Here is a 25,635-nt window from a genome sequence, read left to right as displayed (position 1 = left end):
AGACAGACTGAGTAAATAAAAGTTTGAAATCTACCATGGTGCTAAAACATTGAATATAGCTATACCAAAGGGGATGATGGACGGAGCGTTTGAGCAAATCAAACACTCACCCCCAGTCAACTGATCTGGGTTTAATCCATCATCATTCTTTAGCTAACTCCACCACCCCAGTTCAGACATGGCCATATGCAAATCAGTCTGACCCTGTGTCTCATGGGAACAGTCCAGCCCGAACTGCCAAGCCATGTCTTTTCTGGACCGGAAACAAGCACCCTGGGACCGGTCTCGGGTTCATAGCCCTCATCAGCCAGGTTATCTTGAATCCAGTGGCAAAGTGAGCAAGGGACCCACGTCTGGGCAAACCCTGCCAACTTAGGGCGAACAAAGCGATACCAAAGGGGATGATGGACGGAGCGTTTGAGCAAATCAAACACTCACCCCCAGTCAACTGATCTGGGTTTAATCCATCATCATTCTTTAGCTCACTCCACGACCCCAGTTCAGACATGGCCATATGCAAATCAGTCTGACCCTGTGCCTCATGGGAACAGTCCAGCCCGAACTGCCAAGCCATATTTTCCCTGGACCGGAAACAAACTTCCTGGGACCGGTTTCGGGTTCATAACCCTCATCAGCCAGGCTATCTTGAATCCAGTGGCAAAGTGAGCAAGGGACCCAGGTCTGGGCATACCCTGCCAACTTAGGGTGAACAAAGCAATACCAAAGGGGATGATGGACGGAGCGTTTGAGTAAATCAAACACTCACCCCAAGTCAACTGATCTGGGTTTAATCCATCATCATTCTTTAGCTCACTCCACCACCCCAGTTCAGACATGGCCATATGCAAATCAGTCTGACCCTGTGCTTCATGGGAACAGTCCAGCCCGAACTGCCAAGCCATGTCTTCCCTGGACCGGAAACAAGCATCCTGGGACCGGTTTCGGGTTCATAACCCTCATCAGCCAGGCTATCTTGAATCCAGTGGCAAAGTGTGCAAGGGACCCACGTCTGGGCATACCCTGCCAACTTAGGGCGAACAAAACTATACCAAAGGGGATGATGGACGGAGAGTTTGAGCAAATCAAACACTCACCTCCAGTCAACTGATCTGGGTTTAATCCATCATCATTCTTTAGCTCACTCCACCACCCCAGTTCAGACATGGCCATATGCAAATCAGTCTGACCCTGTGCTTCATGGGAACAGTCCAGCCCGAACTGCCAAGCCATGTCTTCCCTGGACCGGAAACAAGCATCCTGGGACCGGTTTCGGGTTCATAACCCTCATCAGCCAGGCTATCTTGAATCCAGTGGCAAAGTGTGCAAGGGACCCACGTCTGGGCATACCCTGCCAACTTAGGGCGAACAAAACTATACCAAAGGGGATGATGGACGGAGAGTTTGAGCAAATCAAACACTCACCTCCAGTCAACTGATCTGGGTTTAATCCATCATCATTCTTTAGCTCACTCCACCACCCCAGTTCAGACATGGCCATATGCAAATCACTCTGACCCTGTGCCTCATGGGAACAGTCCAGCCCAAACTGCCAAGCCATGTCTTCCCTGGACCGGAAACAAGCATCCTGGGACCGGTTTCGGGTGCATAACCCTCATCAGCCAGGCTATCTTGAATCCAGTGGCAAAGTGAGCAAGGGACCCACGTCTGGGCATACCCTGCCAACTTAGGGCGAACAAAGCGATACCAAAGGGGATGATGGACGGAGCGTTTCAGCAAATCAAACACTCACCACCAGTCAACAGAGCTGGGTTAAATCCATCATCATTCTTTAGCTCACTCCACCACTCCAGTTCAGACATGGCCATATGCAAATTAGTCTGATCCTGTGCCTCATGGGAACAGTTCAGCCCGAACTGCCAAGCCTTGTCTTCCCTGGACCAGAAACAAGCATCCTGGGACCGGTTTCGGGTTCATAACCCTCATCAGCCAGGTTATCTTAAATAAGGGTGGGCGTAGTTCGCGAAGTAGCACTTCGCGAAGCTACGCAAAGTGCAGTTCGCACTACGCGAGCTTTGCGTAGCACTTCGCGAACTGCGTAGTAACATGTTCGCACTGTGCAAGATGTTGTTTTCAATGATTGCACAGTGCGGACAAGCAACCGGCACTGTGCAATCATTGAAAATGGCATCTTGCACAGTGCGAGCTGTAGTTTTCTGCTGCTCGAGGAGATTTTTACTCGAGCGGCAGCTTTCTCAACGCGAACTGGTAGTTTCTCGTCGCGAGCATACGCGACCCCTCGCAATGAGAAACCTGACCTCCTCGCGTTGGGAATCTCGCCGGGAGGTTTATTTTCCTTGTTCGCGATCGCCAACTTGATGTTGCTGATCGCGAACATGGAAAAAGTTTCGCCGGGATGTCATTTTGCTTGCTCGCGGTCGCCAACTTGACGTTGAGGACCGCGAGCAAGCAAAAAATGACCGCAGCACTACGCAAGACTACGCTACGTGTGTTCGCATTGTGCTACGTGCAATTCGCGTAGTGCGAAGTAGCGCGAACTTCGCAAACTTCGCGAGCGTAGCGTAGTGCTTTGCCCAGGCCTAATCTTAAATCCAGTGGTAAAGTGAGCAAGGGACCCAGGTCTGGGAATACCCTGGCAACTTAGGGCGAACAAAGCGATACCAAAGGGGATGATGGACGGAGCGTTTGAGCAAATCAAACACTCACCCCCAGTCAACTGATCTGGGTTTAGTCCATCATCATTCTTTAGCTCACTCCACCACCCCAGTTCAGACATGGACATATGCAAAACAGTCTGACCCTGTGCCATTGAATATATGCAGGTGATGCAGCGCGAGACCGAGAAGAATGGAGAATAACATGTACCAATACCCTCCCTGCGTTGCAGACCCGACGTCACACTAGCTCATTCACACACGCGGTCATTGGTGGGGCCCATAACACCAACACTCACTTCTTTTTGGTATACTTGACCCAATTATCTAACCAAATACAGGTGTGATATCCATATTTCGCAACCATAAAGGATGCAGGGGTTTTCGGTGGAGGAAGTAACTGTCCTTCCCTAGTTACAATCGGTTTGTCCTTTTTAAACCACTTTTTAATTCTACCAAACCAAGACTTTTTCTCCTTTTCTGGTGGATCGTAATACATTTTCATGTCTTTCGTGTATCGCTAGTTTCTCCTTACAACTGTACCGCTATTCTTTCCAATCGTAGTGCGACTCACACTAACGCACCAATACGGAGCGTCTATGTCACTTTTGCAATTCTCCAATCCCAGCGCGACTCACACTAACGCACCAATACGGAGCATCTACATCACCCTGTACTTCTCCACTCCTAGTGCGGCGCACTCTAACGCACCAATCCGGAGCGTTTTACGTTTCTGACCGACTGTCCAATCCCAGCGCGGTCGTTCTGACGTCAGTAACCGCTGCCGCAGCTCCTGCTCCTGTCTACCCCTCCTTTACAAAATCCACTCTGTAAATTTTTGTTTCAACATTTACAATTTTATTAGTAACAACATAAAAACACCACCATTGTCTGCTTCGCTAACCAAGGAATAGCAATAGACCTTTCTCACGAGAATTCCGTCTTTCCCGAGAGCAGCGCTTACCTCTGCCCTACTACGGAATTGTTATTTCCGTTGATAAAGTAGCACATCCCACAACCTTACGCTTCTAACAAGCATTAGCTAACCATTTCTCCAGAATTAAGACACATAGTTGGAGACCCAATGCTCCTGAGAAATAAAACTAGAGTTTCACAACTAACCCGAATGCCTTTACATTCACGCACTTTCATACGAGAAAAATGTAGTGCATTCACACAGAATCCTGTCTTTCCCGAGAACAGCGAACAGTCTGTCCTACTACAGAATTATGACATATATTAACAAAGCAGCACTTCCCTCTACTTTGTCCTTCTAGCAAGCTCAGAGAACACCTGTTACCTTTCCAGTGATAAGCGTTATCGGAATGCCATTTGGACTCCTGGTACCTAAGACCAAAATTTCACAGCTGACCTTCGCTATCATACACACTTCTCTCACACAGAAAATGTCTCTAATGGCAACACACGATGATGTCACAGAATCGAACCTAGACAATGCGTCGTGCATCTTCAATCGTTACACGTTTCTCCCTGTGTAACTACAGGGCAACAACAATACTGTCTTTCCCGAGAGCAGCGCTTACCTCTGCTCTAGTACGGAACCGTTACAAACTTCCGACTTCCTACATCTCAGAAGCCGTGCAAACAACATAAAACTCGACGCGACTCAACATAGAGGGTTAGTACATAAACCAATATCAATAACCAATAATCAATAAACAATTTACAAGCAATAATCACCAAACCAAAACAATAGCAACCATAACTCTGCTACCAGGAAAACTGTTGCAGCGTGGAACATCAAATTCCCCCTTCGTCACAGACCAAATACCGCAATAGCATATTCACTCAAAAACATTCATTGGTGGGGCCCATAACACCAACACTCATACTTCATTGATCTGCATCCCTAGAGGAATAAGTTTCCAAATGCTGACATGAAAGGAATATCTTTACCTAAACCCTAAATGCATTGAAAACTTTATGAACTCCAACCTTGTGATATTCCCCTCATTGGGTGATGAATCAGTTAGTTGTTTATTTGATTTAGTGATCCAATTCATCTATCTATACTCTTCTCTTATTCTAGTTTCTTCTTCAAATAATCGACACAACACATTTATCAATTAATCAAATATTGTTTATCTAATAAATTGCAAATCATCATCCAAACCACAAAGCATCATATTTACCTAATCTGGCTAATAGTCGTCCTCTAAGTCAGTCTAGTCATGGAAAAATCTTTAAATTCATCAAAGTCAGGCCTTAATTCAGTCTCTCATAGAATTAGGATAACAGCTGTCCAGCAGTGTCACCGTCCTCTCCGTCAGCATAACGTCAGGAAATCAAGTTCGTCAAAGAAGGAAGAGTTTTTTAGTTCACTTTCCTACCTACTTTTATAATGAAAATATTGTCAAAATGTATCAAGATTGGGGTTTTAAACTGTCCTCATTAGTGGATGTGGGGTCGATCGGTAAAGTTCTCACATAATCCGCAAGATTAAGTCATCGCACTTGCTGGTTCCGGTTTTAAAGACAGTCCATTGTTTTATCCTTGGCGAAGCTCCCAGAGTGTCCTTGGTAGGAACATCATCTCCTGGGGTCAGGACGAGCCCGTTGTTGCTGGTAGTGACTCATGCGCACGTCACCAAGAACCTCGTGTGTCAACAGCAGTCACGTTGTACGTCTCAGTCAGCCATTTTGAAGTAGGCCGAAATGGTCAACTTAAGCAAAATAAACACAAAAACATTATTAAAACATGGAAATGGCTAATAAAATGTTAAACCCTCACTAATTCCCTTATGTGTAAGTAATTATCTAGCAGAATAGCAACATTCAAAGCGTTTATACTCACTCAATGATGCGCAACTTACAATTACATCAAAAAGCAACATACATCATGCAATATTCTAATTTTCTACTATTAGTATGCGTACATGAGTTAGTATACAGTTAGTATAGCCATGCAAAGTGCAAATCCCACGTGTAATTCTTTGTTAATATAATTGGTAAGTCTCCACTTCAAACAAATTAATAAGATTACTATTAGTTGATTATTCAGGTTAATATAAACATGCAGAATGGGGGGGGGGTATACAAAGTTTTGTACTTCCCGCTCCAGCACAGGCACATAGATACATGGCAGTAATCATGCGTACTCCTAAGATGCTAACCCTAGCTAAGTGTACCTAACTGTAGCTAGCATGTATGTGGGGGAAAGCCAAGAGTCCTCCTAGGAAAGAGCCAATCCCATTACCTGATGGGAGAGAATGAAAGACCCCATCTTGGTCTCAAGTCGGATACCCCCGGTGTCTGCATGCAGGAACTTCAGCATCTCATGTCAACAGGAAAGTTTCTCCTCTGGTTTGCCCAGCGAAGATGTGGTACTTATATACCCGAAATGTACCCTCAGGGGTTCTTCCTAGATGTGCCATGGTATTGTGGGCAAGTCGGCTAACGATGATGATAGCTGTGACTTTTGTACAGAGTTATTATACAGAAGATGGTAATCCTGCTGTGAAACTAAGAATCCTAATGCATAATAAATAAGGCTAGTTTTCGAAGAAAACCACACAACATTTATTCACCACCTACCTAGTTAAAAGGTCAGTGCCAGAACCGTTATGTAGAGCAATGTAGGACAATTGTATGTAAAAGGTTGTGCAACTACCTAGGCATATTGGGGTATACTGGGGCTCATAACAGTATTTCTTCCTTCTAGTAGTAGGTACTTCTTGTGTAGGAGAACATTGTCACCTTTAAGATTTCACTGTGTCACTTCTATGAGGCTTACTTACGTGGGAACGCCCACCCTGCATACATTATACCTGACACAGCTATATTGTAGCGCAGAGGTTTACAAAGTGACGCATCTGCTAAGATGCGTCACTTTGTAAATAGGGCGCAACAGGAGGCATGTTTTACGCTGCTGATGCATCAAAAAAACTGACGCAACGAAAGCGCAAAACTGTCGCAAGGGCTCATAAAAGAAGCCCCATAATTAGAACACTTTAGAAGAGTCCCAGTAATACACTTTCAGTCGAACCCACGGTGAACTTCGCTCTAATATAAAAGTTACTGCACAGTACTATTAACATTTTAACGTTTAACTACATATGTGAATACAGACTACACCTCAAATTTGTCAGACTGCATCTTCTGATGATTATGTGGTTTCTGTAGCCCTCTAACACAGAATGACACTATGTAAGATGCACTGCAGTTAATAAAAAAAGTGATGGGAGAAGTGACCAGATTTATTGAAACCATTCTCCTTTTGTGTGTCTGATGTGAGACCAAGACATATGTTCACATATGTTCACTGTGTTTTGGTGGAGTAAATACACAGATGATAGTAAAATAAGAGGATAACCACATTTTCTACAGAATTCCTTAAGAGCAATATCTCTATTCTAACACCCAAACAAGTAAAATAAAAACTATGATTAATGGCTCTTCAACAGTCCATCAAGAAATCCAGTTTTTCTAACCTTGCTGCTAAAAGCCATTTCACAAAATTAAAAAAACATACTAACATTTCAACATGTTCTCATGTTTCCAGTCAATGATGTCAACAAGCTCCCATATTCCAAGGTGAAGAGAGATGAAGTTCATGGAATACAAACATTGTAAAAAACACAGTCATGATGGTGTGGACAAAGGTTAAACAGATAAAACAGCGGCTCGTGAGTGGCACAACATGCTCTGCCAAAAAGAACAACATCTTCCTGTGCAAAAATTATATAGAGCCTCATAGAAAAACCTATTTTATTTACTCCTAAATGCCTTTAATCGGCTATGCGGTGTTAAAGCTTGCAAAGGAAGTCCACGTTTAGCTGGCTGTTGAAAATACATAGTCAATTTCGTACATATTATTTTCTTTTACCATAATGTTGAGCAGTACTTGATGTAGCTTTGATTTGTATGAAACAAGCTTGTTGTTTTGTGGTATAATACAAACAGCGGCTTCCTTGACTGAAACAGAAATCCCATTTGACAACAAAACTGTGATATTTCCCGTGATGCCTTGCGGCACAAGCACATATAGCTATGAAAAACGTTAATAAATAATACAATTTCATATAAATTAAACATTGCTTTGCAAATGCTGTAAATTAATTCCAAACGCAGGAAAGTCACTTCCATAATGAAAGAAGCATTCAATTTACTACAGCATGAAAAAACAGGATGTAATGCAGTGCAGAACATATGTAATAATGATGAATATATTTTAATGGTACACAAATAATTTTCATGAGAATGAAACACAAGAAATGCAAAGGCAGCTTTTAATTTGAAGCAGTGGATGCCGTGGGGGCCACCAGCACTTACTTTTGGGGACCAGCACATTTTTTCATCATCGGACATATCCCAAGGGGAAGAGAAGGAAAACCATGTGGAGCAGCGTAACTTTAGCTTCACCCTTTCATGTTTAATTAGGCCACATATATGTTTAAATATGGCCTTGTGTACTCATGTGATGCAAGCTTAATAATGCAATGTAGCGCACTTGAACAGTTACAGAAAGTGCATTTACCATGTAATGTCAACATTTATATGTGTATTTATATTAAAGTTTTCTTTACAGTAACAAGTTACAGTTCTCATATACATCTACATTTGTGTGGGTTGATTATTATTATCAATGCTAATTCCTTGTATTATATAACTAAAAATATATACATTTGAATAGTGCTTTACATCTATATCATAAATGTATTTATATACATATATAAATTACCTACTGGCGGTCGCCAGTAGGTAGTTATTGTTAGGACCCTGTTTCCATAGGAAAACCGCAACATTCTATTTGGAATAACTTTGGCGCCGGTCGACGAATCCTCGCGAAATTTTCAAAACTAATGGGGCGCTACGCTCCGCTCCTACCCTGAAAGTTTCGGGGGGATTCGTCAAGCAGGGGCTGAGATAAAAGGGGGGTCCCAAAACGCGTTTTTCCCATGCATTTTTCCATAGGACCTTTAGTCCGAGCTACAGCCCGAACGGCTGAAAAGAATAACTTGAAATTTGGCAGAGAGGTAGTCCTCAGGTCAAGGAAGTGCCTTTTGTAGGTTTGGTGTAAATCTGTTCAGTAGATTCTGAGAAAATAGCCTTTAAATCAATACATATATCTGAGCCAGCTTACGGGGCGCTTACGGTGCGCTTACCGTACGCGTATGGTGACGTGCGCGAGCGCGATTCTGATTGGCTGTTAGTTCTTAGTAAACATTCGAATCGTCCGAAACCAGGAAGCGGCGGCCGCCATTTTCTCTCTCGCACTCTTAAGCGGAGAGGAAAAACAAAGGCAAAAAACATGTAAAGGGACTGTTTAGACAGCTCCTTACCACCTAGCCTTGACTAATGGGTCCCCACAATTACCCCAAGGTCAAAAATTCATATTTTTTTTTTTACGAAAAATCGCCGATTACGCTTACCGTACGCGTACGGTAAAAAAAAAAAAAAGAATATACACACTTTCCCCACCCCGTTTTCAAATGGTGCCCGAAGGGCACCATTTGTGCATGGCATATCAAACAAGTTGTAAATGTAAAAAATTGCCTTTCACAGTGAAGCGCATAATATGTCCTCCATGTGCGCACGGTGCGCGAAGCGTATCGTGCGTACATGGCCCATCCACGGCACTAACTGCGTAAAGTGGGCGCGCACGCCACGAATGGCGTAAAGTAACTTAGCATTTAAAAAACCGTACAAATTCACTGAAAAAACCATAGGTTTCACACACGTTATAGTTAGGAATTAGCATTTAAAAAACCTTGCAAATTCACTGAAAAAACCATAGGTTTCACACATGTTATAGTTAGCTGGACATTTTACTGATAAAAAACCAATGAAATTCCCCCGTTATAGTTACTGTAGGCAACTATAACTCACGCGACCGTAATCCTCTGCTGATGACATATGTGTCTTTATGAAAAAAAAATATTTGTAATATATGTATAGCTAAAATTTAATGGAAGAAGACATGGGCAAATAAGTGTCCAAATAAAGTATTGGCATCAGCAGAGGATTACGGTCGCGTGAGTTATAGTTGCCTACAGTAACTATAACGGGGGAATTTCATTGGTTTTTTATCAGTAAAATGTCCAGCTAACTATAACGTGTGAAACCTATGGTTTTTTCAGTGAATATATATATATATAAATACATTTACAATATAGATGTAAAGCACTATTTGAATGTATACATTTTCAGTTATATAATACAAGGAGAGTATAATTATTTTTTAAATGCAAATATATTCGAATTGACAATATTAATATGTAATCTGCTTTTAAATGAGTATTGAGATGCTTGTTGTACTAAGTTGACCAGAGGCCTCAAGCACTGGGAATTCTATGCAGTAAGTGTACCTGCAGGGAGCTCCTGCCATGCCAGGTGTAGGTGGTTTTCCGTCCCGAGGTGGAAGTAGGTGTATACCTATGACCCAAGTACTGAACATGTGACACTATTGCCTTGCTGACCCACTTGTCTGAGAATGGGCATAAAGTGTCCCCCAGCAAGTTGCGGTACTGTTTGGAAGAAGTCTTGTACCTTGGTCTTCACATTGAGAAAGGAGTCAGAAAGGAGTTGAAGGAGAGAATCTCATTAATTTTGAAGATGAAATTGCCAACTACCCACAAAGAGGTCAGGGGAGTTTTGGGAATGGTGAGCTACTGTCGCAAGTAGATACCCAACCGTCCCCTTTGGCCAAGCCTTTATAGAGGCTGATGCACAAAAAAGTGTCACATCTACATGGCCCCCCTCGCCGCCATCATCGGACAGCATAGGCTCAGCATTGTATCCTATGCCGATGACACCCAGCTCATCCTCTCACTCACAAAGAATTCCAAAGACACCAGACTCTGCTTCCAGGAAGGAATGAAGAATGTGGCAGCCTGGAAGAAAGACAGCTGCTTAAAGCTCAACTCAGAGAAGACTGAGGTCCTCATCCTCAGACCCCACACTTCCACCTGGGACAACACCGGGTGGCCCTCCGCCCTCGGGAACCCACCCACACCTACAGACCACACACAATACCTCGGCATCATCCCCGACTCCTCCCTCGCCCAGAATCACCAGATCTATGCCGTCGCGTCCACTAGTTTCAACTGTCTACGCATCCTCTGTAAGACCTTCAAATGGAGCCCCCCCCGACTGCAGAAGGACCGTCACCCACGCGCTCATAACCAGAAGACTGGACTACAGCCACACCCTATACACTGGACTCTTCTACACAAACTCCAACCCATCCAGAACACCACCGCCAGACTCGTCCTCGGGACACTGCATCACGAACACATGATCCAACACCTACGAGACCTCCACTGGTTCCCTGTCGAGAAGAGGGCACCTTCAAACTCCTCACCCACGCCTAAAATCCCTCAACAACATCGGACCCAAATACCTCAACAAGAGAGTATCCTTCCATGTACCCAAGAGGAACCTCTGCTCCGCTGACCTGGCCCTGGCAGAGGTCCCCTGCATCCGCAGAAACAGAACAAGCGGGAGAGGCTTCTCCTACATCGCAGCCAAGACCTGGAACGAGCTTCCTGTGAACATCTGACTCTCCCCGACCCTGCACACGTTCAGGAAGGACCTCAAAACCTGGGTCTTCGACTGATCCGGAACCGCTCCCCCCCCCAGCGCCTTGAGACCCTCACGGGTGAGTAGCAAGATTTATAATCCCCAGATTGATTGATTGATTGATTGATCTGGTGCTCTGGGACAATGATTGACTGGTTGCCTTCCTAGTGTTGAGAAAAAGCCTCTGATGTGCCCCAAAACTAAAAACGCCTGAATATAACAAAGCTTTATTTTGCAGTGAGAGGGAGGGCTGCACTCTCTCACTGCTTACACAAACACATGGAAATGCCCATAGACCTGTGGCATACCTTTCAGCTACCTTAGATACAATAGGAGCAGCATTGACTGGATGTCTTAAATCTGTGGGAGCCACGGGTGTCAGCATGGAGAGGTATAAAAGCATTGTCATGGGCCATCCTTTAAACAGTATACTTGCCTCTCTCTTTGGAAATACTGTTGACATGCAATTGCATGCAGCATTTGACAAACAGCCACCTGACCCGGTATGAATGGATCATACTGGCGGCTAAAAATGTGACCCTGAAGAGGTTTTCTGTTTTGAATCTCTCAACTCTGCTGCCTCTTCCTGAAGTTGATAATGATGAAAATGAAGTGCACATGATTGTATTGATATTGCTGAATTTTGCACCAAGCCAAGACTGGATATACTAGATGAGCCACTGCCTGAATCTGATTTTGCATTGTTTGTGGGTAGCTTATGTTTGTGAGACCTTGCAGGAGATTTACAAATTGCCTATGCAGTCTGTAGAGTTTCAGGAGTAGCAGAAGCCTATTGTATCCAGGGTGTGTTTTCAGCACAAGCGGCTGTATTGATTGCTCTTACTAAGTGACTATTTTCATTGATAATCAGTACGGCTCTGGGGTTGTTCATGATTTTGGACAGTTCTGGTCCCATAGGGAGTGTATCACCTCCACGGGCGCTCCCATTTGGAATAGAGAACAAGTCCAAAAATGTCTTGATGCATTGCAGATGCTCGCACAAATTGCTGTTGTTGAGTGTGGCACATTGAAAGGGGAATAATTATGTTACAGTTGGCAACAGATATGGCGACGAAGGTCCAGATACTGTCCTTGCAGTGCTTGTACCTTTAAAGGAGAGTATACAAATGAGGAAGCAGATGACACCAACTACAACATTTTGTTAACTACAGGTGATACTTAGGAGGAAGTTAAGAGAATGCAGATTGAAGTGTCAGAGGAGGAACAGCAGTGTTTGGTCAAAGCAGGTTGCGTGAAGAGAGATGAGGAAGAGATTTAGATTCCCAGAGATGGGAGACCAGTTTTGCTTACCAGTCTTTTGCCCCTGATGACCCAGCATTTCTCATGGTCATACACAGGATGGTTGTTTAGCCAGACTTGGTTCAATTCAAGGTTTAGGTTGATGGTTGAAGCACTGTGCCATAGATGTGTTGTGTGTCAACAGAATAATATGGGAAAAGGGAACTGCAGTAACATTAAGTCAAGGAAGGGAGGTAAGGTGGTCCTTTCAATAGGAATCAGGTGGATTACATTGCGATGCCTGTGTGCAATGGATTGAGGTACATGCTGGTTGTTGTGTGTTTCTTTTCATGATGCAGTGAGGCATACCTCACAAGATAGAATGAAAGTTTCACAGTGGCAGAGCTTCTGTTGAGGGATTTAATACCCAGATGTGGCTTCCTTAATTCTTAGGACACTGACCGAGGCACGTAATTTAACAATTAAAATTTAGGATGCTGTGCACTGCTTTACAAGTTGAACAGAGACTGCATTGTAACTACAGAGCTGCGCCTTCAGGTCTAGCGGAGCAGGGCAATGGGACTTTGAATTCTAGGTTTGCAAACGTGTGTGCTTCTACATCTTTGAAGTGACCTGATGCTTTGCCGCTTTTGTTGGTCAGTCCCCGCAGCATACCTGATCGAAGGACACAATTGTTTCCCTATGAGGTCATCATGGGCAAGGAAATGAGAATGCCAGCTGTGCCTGCAAATGTGCTTGTCAACATTACTAATTGTCTGACACTTCATTACTGTACAGGACTGAAGGATTTGGTGCGTTCTGTGACTCATCAGGTTGAAGCTGCACAGCCCATTCTCGCAGTTGATTCCTATGTGTTCTACTGCAGCTTCCCAGAGTGTTCTAAAGAACAACTAGAGCGCTAATAGTCCTACTTATGACAAACGTAGTGCACACCTGAAGCCATCTTGATTGGAATAAAGTGGTAACTCTTAAAACATTTAATTTAAAAAGGAACAAAATGAGGGGATTCATTTTGCCATAGAAAGTATGATTAGTGCTGTAGAAAGAAAAATTAGGGCACATTTTGAGTGACTTCTCAAATCCTCTTCTATTTCATTAAAAAATTCTGACATGCAGACTGAAACATGCACTTTCAATACCAGCAGCAGATTTCCTACTGAGGAGACTGTAGTAAATGACAATATTAGGAAACTTCATAACAAATAAGTCTCCCAAAATGGCCACCAGAGACAAAAGAGCCCAAATGTAGCACAAATATCACCCAGATGTAGCCCAAGTATAGCCCAATGACAGAATGTCCCAGAGTGTTCTAACGAACAACTAGAGCGCTAACAGTCTTACTTATGACAAAAGTATGGCACACCTGAAGCCATCTTGATTGGAATAAAGTAGTAACACTTAAAACATTTAATTTACAAAGGAACAAAATGAGGGGGTTTATTTTGCCATCGAAATTATGATTGGTGCTGAAGAAAGCGAAATTAGGGCACATTTTGAGTGACTTCTCAAATCTTCTTCTATTTCATTAAAAAATTCTGATATGCAGACTGAAGCATGCACTTTTAATACCAGCAGCAGACTTCCCTGGTGAGCAGTAGCTTTACTACAGTGATCTAATGAGCAACTAGAGTGCTAACATTCAGAATTTATGGCAAATGTGTGACACATCTGAAAGCCTTCTTGATGGAACCAAAGTAAAAACCTGAAAGTATTTCCTACTGATGAGACTGCAGTAAATGAGGAAGTTAGGAAACTTCATAACAAATAAATCTCCCAAGATGGCCACCAGAGATAAAAGAGCCCAAATGTAGCCCAAATATCACCCAGATGTAGCCTAAGTATAGCTCAATGACAGAATGTCCCAGAGTGTTCTTAAGAACAACTAGAGCGCTTACTGTCTTACTTATGACAAAAGTATGGCACACCTGAAGCCATCTTGATTGAAATAAACTGGTAACACTTAAAACATTTAATTTAAAAAGGAACACAATGGAGGGTTCGTTTTGCCATAGAAATTATGATTGGTGCTGAAGAAAGAAAGATTAGGGCACATTTTGAGCGACTTCTCAAATCCTCATCTATTTCATTAAAAAATTCTGATATGCAGACTGAGACATGCCCTTTTAATACCAGCAGCAGACTTCCGTGGTGAGCAGTAGCTTTACTACAGTGGTCTAATGAGCAACTAGAGTGCTAACATTCAGAATTTATGGCAAATAAAGCATTTTTTAGTGAGGAGACTGCAGTAAATGTTGAAATTAGGAAACTTCATAACAAATAAATCTCCAAGATGGCCACCAGAGACAAAGGAGCCCAAATGCAGCACAAATATCACCCACATGTAGCCCACATGTAGCCCAATGACAGAAGTGTGCAAAACACTTATTTTTTGTGTATTTGCAGTTTTATATAGTGCAGACTTTTCAGGTATTGGAGTGCTTTACATGAGCATTGGTTACATCACACAAGATCAAATTCATTTTGGTTGGAGACATGGGGAGATTACGTGATTTGACCAGATTCACAGAATGTTGAGCTGAAGCAGAAACTCCAACCTGGTTACCCAGTTGCAAAGTCTGCAGCTCTGGAAGTAACACCACATCCTCTCCCCTAAGTGCAACATTTAATCAAGTGGTCAACTGAAAAAATATGTCCTCATTTTAGTTTTTTAGAGCACTAACCATACTCGTGATGCAAATAAGACCCTCTCATATATGTAATTTTCAAAGGAAATGCTCTAGGTATTACAGTTTTGATTACATCAAGATGACATCAGGCGTTCCACACTTTTGTAATAAATATAGAATGTTAGCAATCTAGTTGTTCATTGGGATACTGTTGAGAGGCAGAGGACAGGGGCACGGACTCTGAAAATTGAAGGCAGGTAGGAGAGTGCAGAGGAAACAATTTGACCAAACTGGGCAGGCAGGAAGGGCAGTGGCAGCACAACAGACTATGGAGGGAAGTGGAAAGGGGGGCAGGGGCAACAAGCCAACAATACAGGACTGACAAGAGAGGCTGTGGAAATATAATAGACCTTTGTGGGCAGAAGGAAGAGGCAGTGGTAGTACAACCATACATGCCAACAGACCTGTTTCAGCCAGGAAACGTCCAATGTTTTTAAACTCAAATGGGCTTTATTTGATCTGTCTCCTGTCTAGAATCTCCTCTTTTTCAATGTAACTCAAAGGGGAAAATCAATACCCCAGTTTTTTTTTCAAAATCTCCCTCTTACCAAGTTCAAAATGTTCGCAAGTATGGTTCATTGGATCATGGTAGGCAGGAGGAATTGGGGTAGGGACATGGACTCGGATAACAGAGGACAGGAGGGACATGGAGAGGTGCACCAAAATGACCCTACAAAGCAGGCATCAGGGTTTGCAGCAGCACAATACACCACACAGGGCATGCGGGACGGGAGTGCAGCACAACAATCCATAGAAAGCAATAGGGAGGGGACAGGACCATGCACATGGACAACAGAGAACAGAGGGGAAAGAGGCAATGGTAGCTAGCTGACCATAATGGACAGACAGGACAGAAAGCTGCAGCATAACAGACCATAAAGGGCAGGAGGGACGGATCGTGGACATTACAATGGAAGAGACAAGCCAGGAGGGAGGGAATAGTGGCGTGCACATGGAAAAAGAGGGCTGGGGGCAAGGGGGCAGGGCAGGAGCAGCAAGATGACCATGGAGGTCAGGCAGGATGGGCACTAGAAACAAGACACACCATGGAGAGCAACAGTGAGTATATGATGGCATACACACAGACCATGGAGGGACTGTGGGAGGGTGTCAGGGGCAGCTAGCTGACCACACAGGGAAGGTGGGAGGGGCCATGGCAGCACAGAAGGCCATGCATGGCAAGCGTGAGGGTTAATGGCAGCACAATGGCTATGATGGGCAAGAAGGAAGGTGCAGGGGCATGCACAAAGGACCATGGAGGATAGAAGGGAGGGTCAGGACCTAGGCACAGACAAGAGAAATCAGGGGAAGGCGCCTCACAACAGACCGCACGGGGCAGGCAGGAGGAGCAGTTGCAGCACAACAGACCAGTGTGGGCAGAAGGTGTGGCAATAAAATGGACCATGGAGGACAGGAGGAAGGGGATATGGCATGTGGACAGGTCCAGGTGGAGGTGGCAGGGACCAGTTACAGTCATCTGACAATGCTAGGCAGGTGGGAGGGGAGTGGCATCTCAACAGAACACTCAGAGTAGATTGGAGTGGCAGGTCCATGGAACATGGTGGGCAAAAAGGATGGAGCAGGGGCATGTGCAAAGACATCAGAGGGCAGGGGGAAGGACAATAGGGGCAGCAAGCTAAGCACAGAGGCTAAGCAGGAGGTCAATGATGGGCCATATAATTGGGCAATGGAGGGCAGGAGGAGTGGACTGGTACATCATGCTAAATGGAGGGCAGTGGCAACACATTAGACCATGCATGGCAGGAGGGAGGATGCTAGTCCATGGATTCAGACAACAGAGGATAGGGAGGAGGTGGATGGGACAGCAAGCTAACTGTTCAGAGAAGGTGGGTATTAGGAACTTTATTGTTTTTAAAATGTGTGTCTGTGCGAACTACTTAAAATATGAACAAGTATGCAGCATAATCTCACTTTTATTCAGGAAGAAGAGGACGTTTGTGACTGTGACTCCGGGCTCACTTGACAGAAACACCCCCTGACCCTCCACCCCCATCGCAAAATGTAATGCCCATGAAAAGTCCTCAGAGCACGATTGAAAATGAAAATTAGATATAGTATATGGTATAAACTATGCACCAAAAAGTGTGATATAAGATGAACCGGGGCGTGAAATATAATATGCAATACATTGTGCACAATGACAGATTCATTGGAGAGCGCGAGATAGCACAGGCACTAGCACGTGCTATGCGATATGCGCCTTGGAGTGTAATATGCACAGGGCAGTGTTGTGTAACCTAACTAGTCTCTAAAGTTGTAATATAAAATATGTGCTGGGGTGTGTAAAGTTGCATATGCACTGTGACAAAGATATGGATCCCAGATTGTAATATGTATGGCATAACGCTGTGCGTTATAACAAAGGCTTCGAGGAAGGCACGTTAGATGGGGCAATATAACCCGTGCAAAGGCAAGTGTGGCATGACATATTCACGGGGTGGTGTTACAGTGCACATGTTCTAGAGAGTGTCATAGCATACGCGCTAGCTGGTGGAATACAACACAGAGGTGTGTGGCACTCGGCGGGCACTGGTGGGTGTAACACAGCATTGGGCTCAGCCAGGAGCACGCTGTGACTCTCAAGTGAGGTTTGTCTCCTTTGCAGAGAGTAAAATAAAAGGTATTACACATCCAGCGGTGGATGTGTGTTTTATTAACCGTGAGGGGGGTTTCTTGCATAGATTGGTCGATTTTTTGTCGAATCCCCTTTGAATGGCTTGGTGTGCGTGTGTATTAAATGTGCCCGTCAATAGCTACCCATGTTTGTATAAATAAACAACAAGGGTGTCTACTTGGAGAGTACCCACCGACGGGGGCGCAGGGATTAGGCACGGTAGGGCGTCAGACACGTCAGAGCTTCACTAGTGGTGTAAATACATTCCACATGGATTCATTGTATGCATTGTCACCTTTTAATGAATATCACGCAAATCGTCATGGTGATAGGTACATACGGTTTGTCTAGCATGTCCTAGGTGTTTCTATAAATATATATATTTTTTAAATAATAAAAAACAAAGGCCGGCCCCGGGGGATGGGGTCCCCGGTGCCATAAGTGGCAACGCAGCCCCCCTCCTAAAGAAGTTTTTTTAAAAAGGCCATGACCCGGGGGTTGGGGTCCCTGGGGCTGATTAAGGCCTTGGGAGGGGGGCCACGTGGCCCCCTTCCAAATTTATTTTTTTCAACAAAAAAAATTAGGGTGCAGGCGCTGGGAGATGGGGTCCCCAAGGCCAATAAATTAGAAAAAGAAGGAGGGCCACACAGCCCTCCTTCTTGAAAAAAATAAAATAAATAAAAGACCGGCATTGTGCTGGAGGCCACGCCCCCTCCTTGCAGCACTCTGCAAACGCGCCCCCTGGCCAGTTGTAAGTTGGGGAATTAATTCCCCTTCAATACTGAGGGTCCCTGAGGGCCAACTAGCCCAACAGGTATATCCAGCATGCGCCAGGGAGCTGCGTTGCAGACAGGTGTTCTGAGGCCACGCCCCTTTTTACACCTCTATGCAACGCAGCTCTTTGGCGCTTACTGGCGGTACCTAGTGGGCTAGTTTGACCCTAGGGACCCTTAGGATTCAAGGGGACTTAATCTCTCAACTTAGAACGGCCACAGGGGCGCGTTTACACAGTGGTGAAGGGAGGGGACAGGGCCTGAGGTGACGTGTGCAAACACACCCTGTGGCGCGTTTTAAGAGGTAGTTTTAATTCCCTGCCCTATTATATACTAGGGGCTTACAGAGGAGGTCATGCTAATCACAGGGGGACCCCAATGCATAGTGTTCCCTAGTGTATGTAGGTGTTTTCACTGTATTCTGAGTTTCTTTTAACAAAGCACTGGCTCTAGGAATGGTTAGTCAGACTCAGTTACCACCAGTATCCGTCTGAAAAAGTTGAGGGTACAGGATGATTTTGCAACAAGGCTTCTTTCTGCTCTTCTGTTTGTTCTTTCTACACATTATCCTTCTTCCTGCACTTTTCTTCGTCTTTGAGGACTTCTGTTGCTTCTTTCTGCATTTCTTTTTTTTCTTTCTGTGCGTTTTTTCTTCTTTCTTCACATGTCCTATCTCTATAGGCATAGTTAGAAATTAGCATTTTGAAATTCACTGAAAAAACCATAGGTTTCAGGCACGTTATAGTTAAGAATTATCATTTAAAAAACCTTAGAAATTCACTGAAAAAGCCATAGGTTTCAGGGGCGATATAGTTAGCTGGACTTTTCACTTGTTCAAAACCATTGAAATTCCCCCGTTATATAGTTAGTTCAGCTAACTATAACTCGCGCACCCGCAATGCACTGCTGATGACGTCACATATTACATCACTCTTGACATGGTCAGTGACATCACTCATGACATCACTGATGACATTTCAAATGACCTATGGTTTCTTCAGTGAATTTCTAAGGTTTTTTAAATGCTAATTCCTAACTCTAACGTGCCTGAAACCTACGTTTTTTTCAGTGAATGTATACATATATATATATTCACTGAAAAAAACATAGGTTTTACAGACGTTATATTAGGAATAAGCATTTAAAAAACCTTAGAAATTCACTGAAAAAACCATAGGTTTCAGGGACATTATAGTTAGTTGGACATTAGACTCATATGAAACCAGAGAAATTTGCCTGTTATAGTTAGTTGAGCTAACTATAACTTGCGTGCCTGCAATGCACTGTTGATGACGTCACATATTACATCACTCATGACATGGTCAGTGACACCACTCATGACATCACTGATGACATCCACATTGTTTTTTAATATTTTGCAACTCTATCATCCTTTTTTTAAACTTTACAAATTATATAATCTTTTATATCTTCCCCACAAAATATGTATATATGTTTTTTTTTTTAGAAATCTACAGTCCCGCACCGGTAGTCTACCAAGCTCGATCAACACGCGAATCCTATCCACCACATTTAAATGATGCGCATTTCGTATCCTACAGGTTTGTGGCACCGCGTCCCGCGTAACAACATGTACATATGAGGTCGCGCCAGCTGCTACTTTGGTATGCGATGGGTACGTACTACCAAGCCGCACATTACATCATGTATGTATAGGGTCGCACCCGCAGCGTGTTGCGTATGCGACGTGTGCACGCTGCCACACCCCGTGTTACGTCATAGACGTACGATGTCGCGCCGCATACGCCATTCCCTCATTTTTTTGGTCTCAAAACTATATCTAAAAAAAGTGTATATGAGAGCAAGCGATAATTAAAAATATTTTAAACAGCTATATATTTCTAACTCTAATAAACTTAGATTATATTAAATATATTTTCTCAAAATCACATCGGGTGCGGTCTCATTGCGCACTGGCTGTGCGATTGTCATGTAACCATAAAAAAAAAGCATTTCATTAGTTCATAACATTTCCCATTGTAACAGTTCGAAAACGCCACCCGTTTTAGTCAATATCTGTACTGCATTTCATGAGACACACCTCTTCTGCTTAGAGAGCTTTGTTCAAAACGTTTTGCAATATACACATATCTTACACTACACACAACATGCAACCATCATTTTCATCAATATTCATGCTCTGTAAAGTAGCCTTCCACCTATGATACCCATACACCTAAAAGTTACATTACCAAAATTTTCTCCAATACCGCAGGTAACATGGTTGCATACGCTGTCCACAACACAACGTAATATAGTACGGCCCAGAGACAGTATCATGCATAGATAATGAGCACACGGACACAGATAGATAGTGGAAGTGGATACGGGCACGTACGCTCGACTCCTTTTTATTACCATGGTGACATATCCAGTGACGTCTGTGCTGGATGTGTGTGCGGTAAGTCTAAACCAGCCTTCAGACAATGGTTGCTGCTAGCATCAACTACAACAGTAATCATTGGATCACACACAGAGATTCAATATTAAAAGAATCAATAATTTATGCTGCAGTAAGGTAGGGACAGTAGATGTGAAATAATACAGAAATAATTCCATCGCAAAAGAACAACAACTTGTGGTATACTGACACAAAATCAATAGATCAGAAATAATACACTAAAATATTATATCAAAAACGCTCCATCAGTTCTAGTGCACTCCCATAACCACATCAAAAGCATTCAGCATGTGCACAGCCACCGATAATGCGTGCTATAGACAGGCCGTACTAGGAGCAATATCTGTTGCCATCAACACTGCATCATCTGCAATACCGACTCAATCTGAATTATGAACACTGCTGTCTGCAGTGTAGGCCATAGAGAGCGGTCACAAAGGACCCACAGATACGTAAAGTGACTTCACCTACCCAGTTTGTCGTCAGCGAAGCAACAAAAAAGAGTGTGCAAAGCCTGCAATGATACATATGCATGGTGCAGATAGTACACACTGGAGCAATGTCTTTTCCTACAGGACTACCTCATCTACAATAGCGACTCAATCTCAATTGTTAACACTGCTGTCTGCAGTGTATGCCAGAGTGAGCGGTCACAAGGGCCCACAGCCACACGGCATTCACTTGAGCTCTACAGTTTGCAATACACAAACTAAAAAAAAACGTGTGCAGAGCCTGCAATGATGGATATGAGTGGTGCACACAGAGCGCACTGGAGCAATATCTTTTCCTACAGGACTGCATCATCTACAATACCAACTCAATGTCAAATGTGGACACAGAAGTCTGCAGTATAGGCCAGAGAGAGCGTTCAGGAAGGGCCCACAGCCACGTGGCATTGACTTGAGCTCTACGGTTTGCAATACATGAAGCAAAAAAAACGTGTGCGGAGACTGCAATGATGCATATGAGTGGTGCAAACAGAGATTACTACAGCAATCTCTTCTCTTACAGGACTGCATCATCTACAATAGCAACTCGATCTGAATTGTGAACACTACTGTCTGCATTGTTAATTAAAAGCAGTACTCACACACACGACCATCAATACTTTTAATCACTCCCTCTTTACAAAATAAAACAACATAATTACAGAGAACTTTACAATGAATAAATCAAAACAATTCGAATTGGGATTTCATCTCTCCACAGTCTACACTATTCACTGTTCCTTTGGACTTCCAAGATAAATTTGGTCACTTCACTAAACCTATAACTGATATAAAAAAACTTCTTGAAGCAAGTATACTAAAACAATATTGTGTATGTTTCAATAGACGTTCTAATTACTTAACTACTGGATTCTGTAATTAAACAATCACCACACAATCTAAATTGTGAACCCTGTGAACTGCAGTCTACACCAAATCCAGTGGTCATTCACAACTCACAGCCACATACCATTGGATTCGGAAGCACGGAGTTGGTTGCACCTGATCAGAGAGGGTTCACAAAAATCATCACCGACTTAACTTATGACATCCTCAATCATAGAATCAAGACCCCATTTCACTGTTTGCGCCTGCTGTACCACAGTATACTCCACCGACTACTGTCAACCAAGCAGTTAGCTATGGAATCACAGACTGTGATGCACCTCAACACACGAACTTCTGAAAAAAGCAAGCAGCAGGTAATATAGAGTTGGTTGCAGCTGGTTGAAGGGAATATCTCCATCTCCACTCTCAGATACAGTTCTAACATCATCCATTGTGGGATCAACACACCATTCCACTGTTGGGACCTAGAGCTGCTTGCACCTCATCGGAGGGGATATACAGAAATCATCACAAACTGTAACTTCTAACATCCTCAATCATATAATTAAGACCCCATTTCACTGTTTGGACCTGCTCGACCGCGGTGTATTCCAGCAATACCAGTCAACTAAGCCCAATAACCATGTGCAGCACTTAACTACAGAAGCACAGAATCTGATGCACCTCAACAGACGGAGTTCTGTGAAAAACCCGCAACAGGTAATATCGGACATCGTCCATTGTATGATCAAGACACCATTCCACTGTTGGTACCTAGAGTTGGTTGCGCCTCATCAGAAGCTATACCCAATAATCATCACACACTTTAACTTCGAACATCCTCAATCATAAAATTAAGACCTTGTTTCACTGTTCAAACATGCTGTACCGCTGTGCACTCCAGCAACTGCAATAAACCATGCCTAATAATCATGTGCAGCAGTTAACTACAGAAGCACAGAGTCTAATCCACCTCAACGGAAGGAGTTCTGTAAAAATTAAGCAGAATGTAATATCGGACATCTTCCATTGTGGAATCAAGACAACGTTCCACTGTTGCAACCTAGAGTTGGTTCCACCTGATCAAAGGGAGTACCTTCATCTCCATTCTCAGATGCAGTTCTAACATCATCCATTATGGCATCAAGACACCGTTCCACTGTTGGGACCCAGAGTTGGGTGCAGCTGGTCAAATGGAGTACCTCCATCTCCACTCGCAGATGCAATTCTAACATCATCCATTGTGGGATCAAGACACCGTTCCACTGTTCGGACCTAGAGTTGGTTGCACCTGATCGGAGGGGGTACACCGAAATCATCACAGACATTAACTTCTGACATCCTCAATCATAGAATCAAGACCCTGTTTCACTGTTCCGACCTGCTGTACCACGATTTACTCCACTGACTGCCTTCAACCAAGCCCAATAATCATGTGCAGCAATTAGCTACGGAAGCACAGAGTCTGATGCACCTCAATGGAGCGAGTTCTCTGAATACTCAGCAGCAGGTAATATCGGACATCATCCATTATGGGATCAAGACACCGTTCCACTGTTGGGACCTGTCGGACTACTATGTTACTGTGATACAGAGCACTCCACGCTCCTGGGCCTCAGGCTGGGCTCTGTGTGCCTGTGTCACGATAGCCAGCGTTAATCTCAGGAGCCTTTCGGGCTCGCAGACCTCGGCCCAGGACTTTCTGCCGGCATGTTGTCGGCCCTCTTTCACATACAGCGGTGTCGAAAGGTGAACTGTGGGGCATATATGCGTCACAGTGGCCATGATGGTTTCTGAGTACCTGCAGGCTGAGAGAATCATTCACGCAACCCACCTTCGCTCACAGATCAGCCTCGTGGTGGTGTAAGCTGTGCAGACCTGGCAGACACGTTCGCCAATCCGGAAGAGAACCACACCCAAAGAAACGTGCCTTTTATTCATACCCCTACGCTAGCCTTGCGTATGGCGAGCCAGCCAGCTTCCCTAAACTTTTGGGGGGGAGGAGGCACTTACGCGCTACCATTCTGTAATCTTCCCTACTGACTGTACTATCATTATTCCATTTACATATCGCTGTCTTAAAGAGCATACCAAAGTTTTTCTCACCGGTGAATAGTGCGACCACAATGGCAGTCATTCATTACTATCCAAGAATGTCCAACTACATGGTGCTTCTAAGCTTACAGCCACCAATCTTGCGTCCTTTCTTAAAAGGACGCCAACTCCCACAATCACACCAACATTCACACAGCTTTCTAACGACAGTTATCTGCTTCTCAATAACATGCACTCCTACGGAATATGAGCTGGCATACCACATGTCCTTACTGTTTCAAACACAGTAACTTCCTGTGGCAATATCTATTCCCACCCACACAAACTAACTCCCAAACTTCAACTTGGCATTCAATTCCTAGTTTGAAAACACATTTCAAGAAACAAACCAAACTAAAAGCACCTTTGTTCAGAACAGAAGTCTCCATCACTTCTGCAAAAGAAATTTAACGACTGCAGATACCACGAACTTCAAATAAAATACACTCCCTTTTAAATACGAACCGCCAATTACACTTTGTGAATTGTTACATAATTTTCAACACATGTCACACTCAAGGTCTGGCACCCTCTTTTAACACGGTCTCCTACAGCCTTCTAACACGCTTTCAAACTGTTCTTCTTTCAATACCAGACTACATTCAGTCATTCTTTCGATCATCTCTGGAATAACAGGAACTATCCTTTATTTTCATTATACAATGTATTTATTGATGTCTAATAGCTATTCTGTAGGTCATATAGAACTGTAACATATAATGTGCAATTCACTGATGCAGAAGCTTCGATTTGACTACAGCAGAAGCAATTGGAGTTTGTCTAAGCTCGATGCCTTAGCTCTCTACACAAGAATGTTTTTTGAAACAGCTGAAGACAATAATGTACTGAATGTGCTTCTCAGAAGCAAAATGGTTGTATTCATCCTCAAAGTTCCAATGTGGGTAGAACTAGTACCAATTCTGACAAGCACCACATTGAATCTACTGTACAACAGAATGCTAACTATTCTACTGTTGTTAATTTTCTGTTACAAAAAAGGACTGCCAAGGTACATAAAATGTTTGATGACTACATTTTGCTATTTCTTTTTTATTTCTTTCTTTTCTAAAACGATACATGTGGTAATCGTATCCTACCTTTATTTTCTTTATAGAATGTAGAATCATTCAAGTGTAATAGCTATTGTTTATTTCACATGCAACTGTAACATGTAATATACAATTCACCGATGCCGGAGCTTACGTTTGAATACAGCAGAAGTGGTTCAACTTTGCATCAGCTGGATACCCTAGCTCTTGCACCAGTGGGTCCAAT

This window comes from Triturus cristatus, chromosome 5_2 (assembly GCF_964204655.1).
Source record: "Triturus cristatus chromosome 5_2, aTriCri1.1, whole genome shotgun sequence".
Taxonomy (NCBI): domain Eukaryota; kingdom Metazoa; phylum Chordata; class Amphibia; order Caudata; family Salamandridae; genus Triturus; species Triturus cristatus.
The sequence above is the reverse complement of the archived record's forward strand: the minus strand, read 5'-3'. Positions refer to the sequence as shown.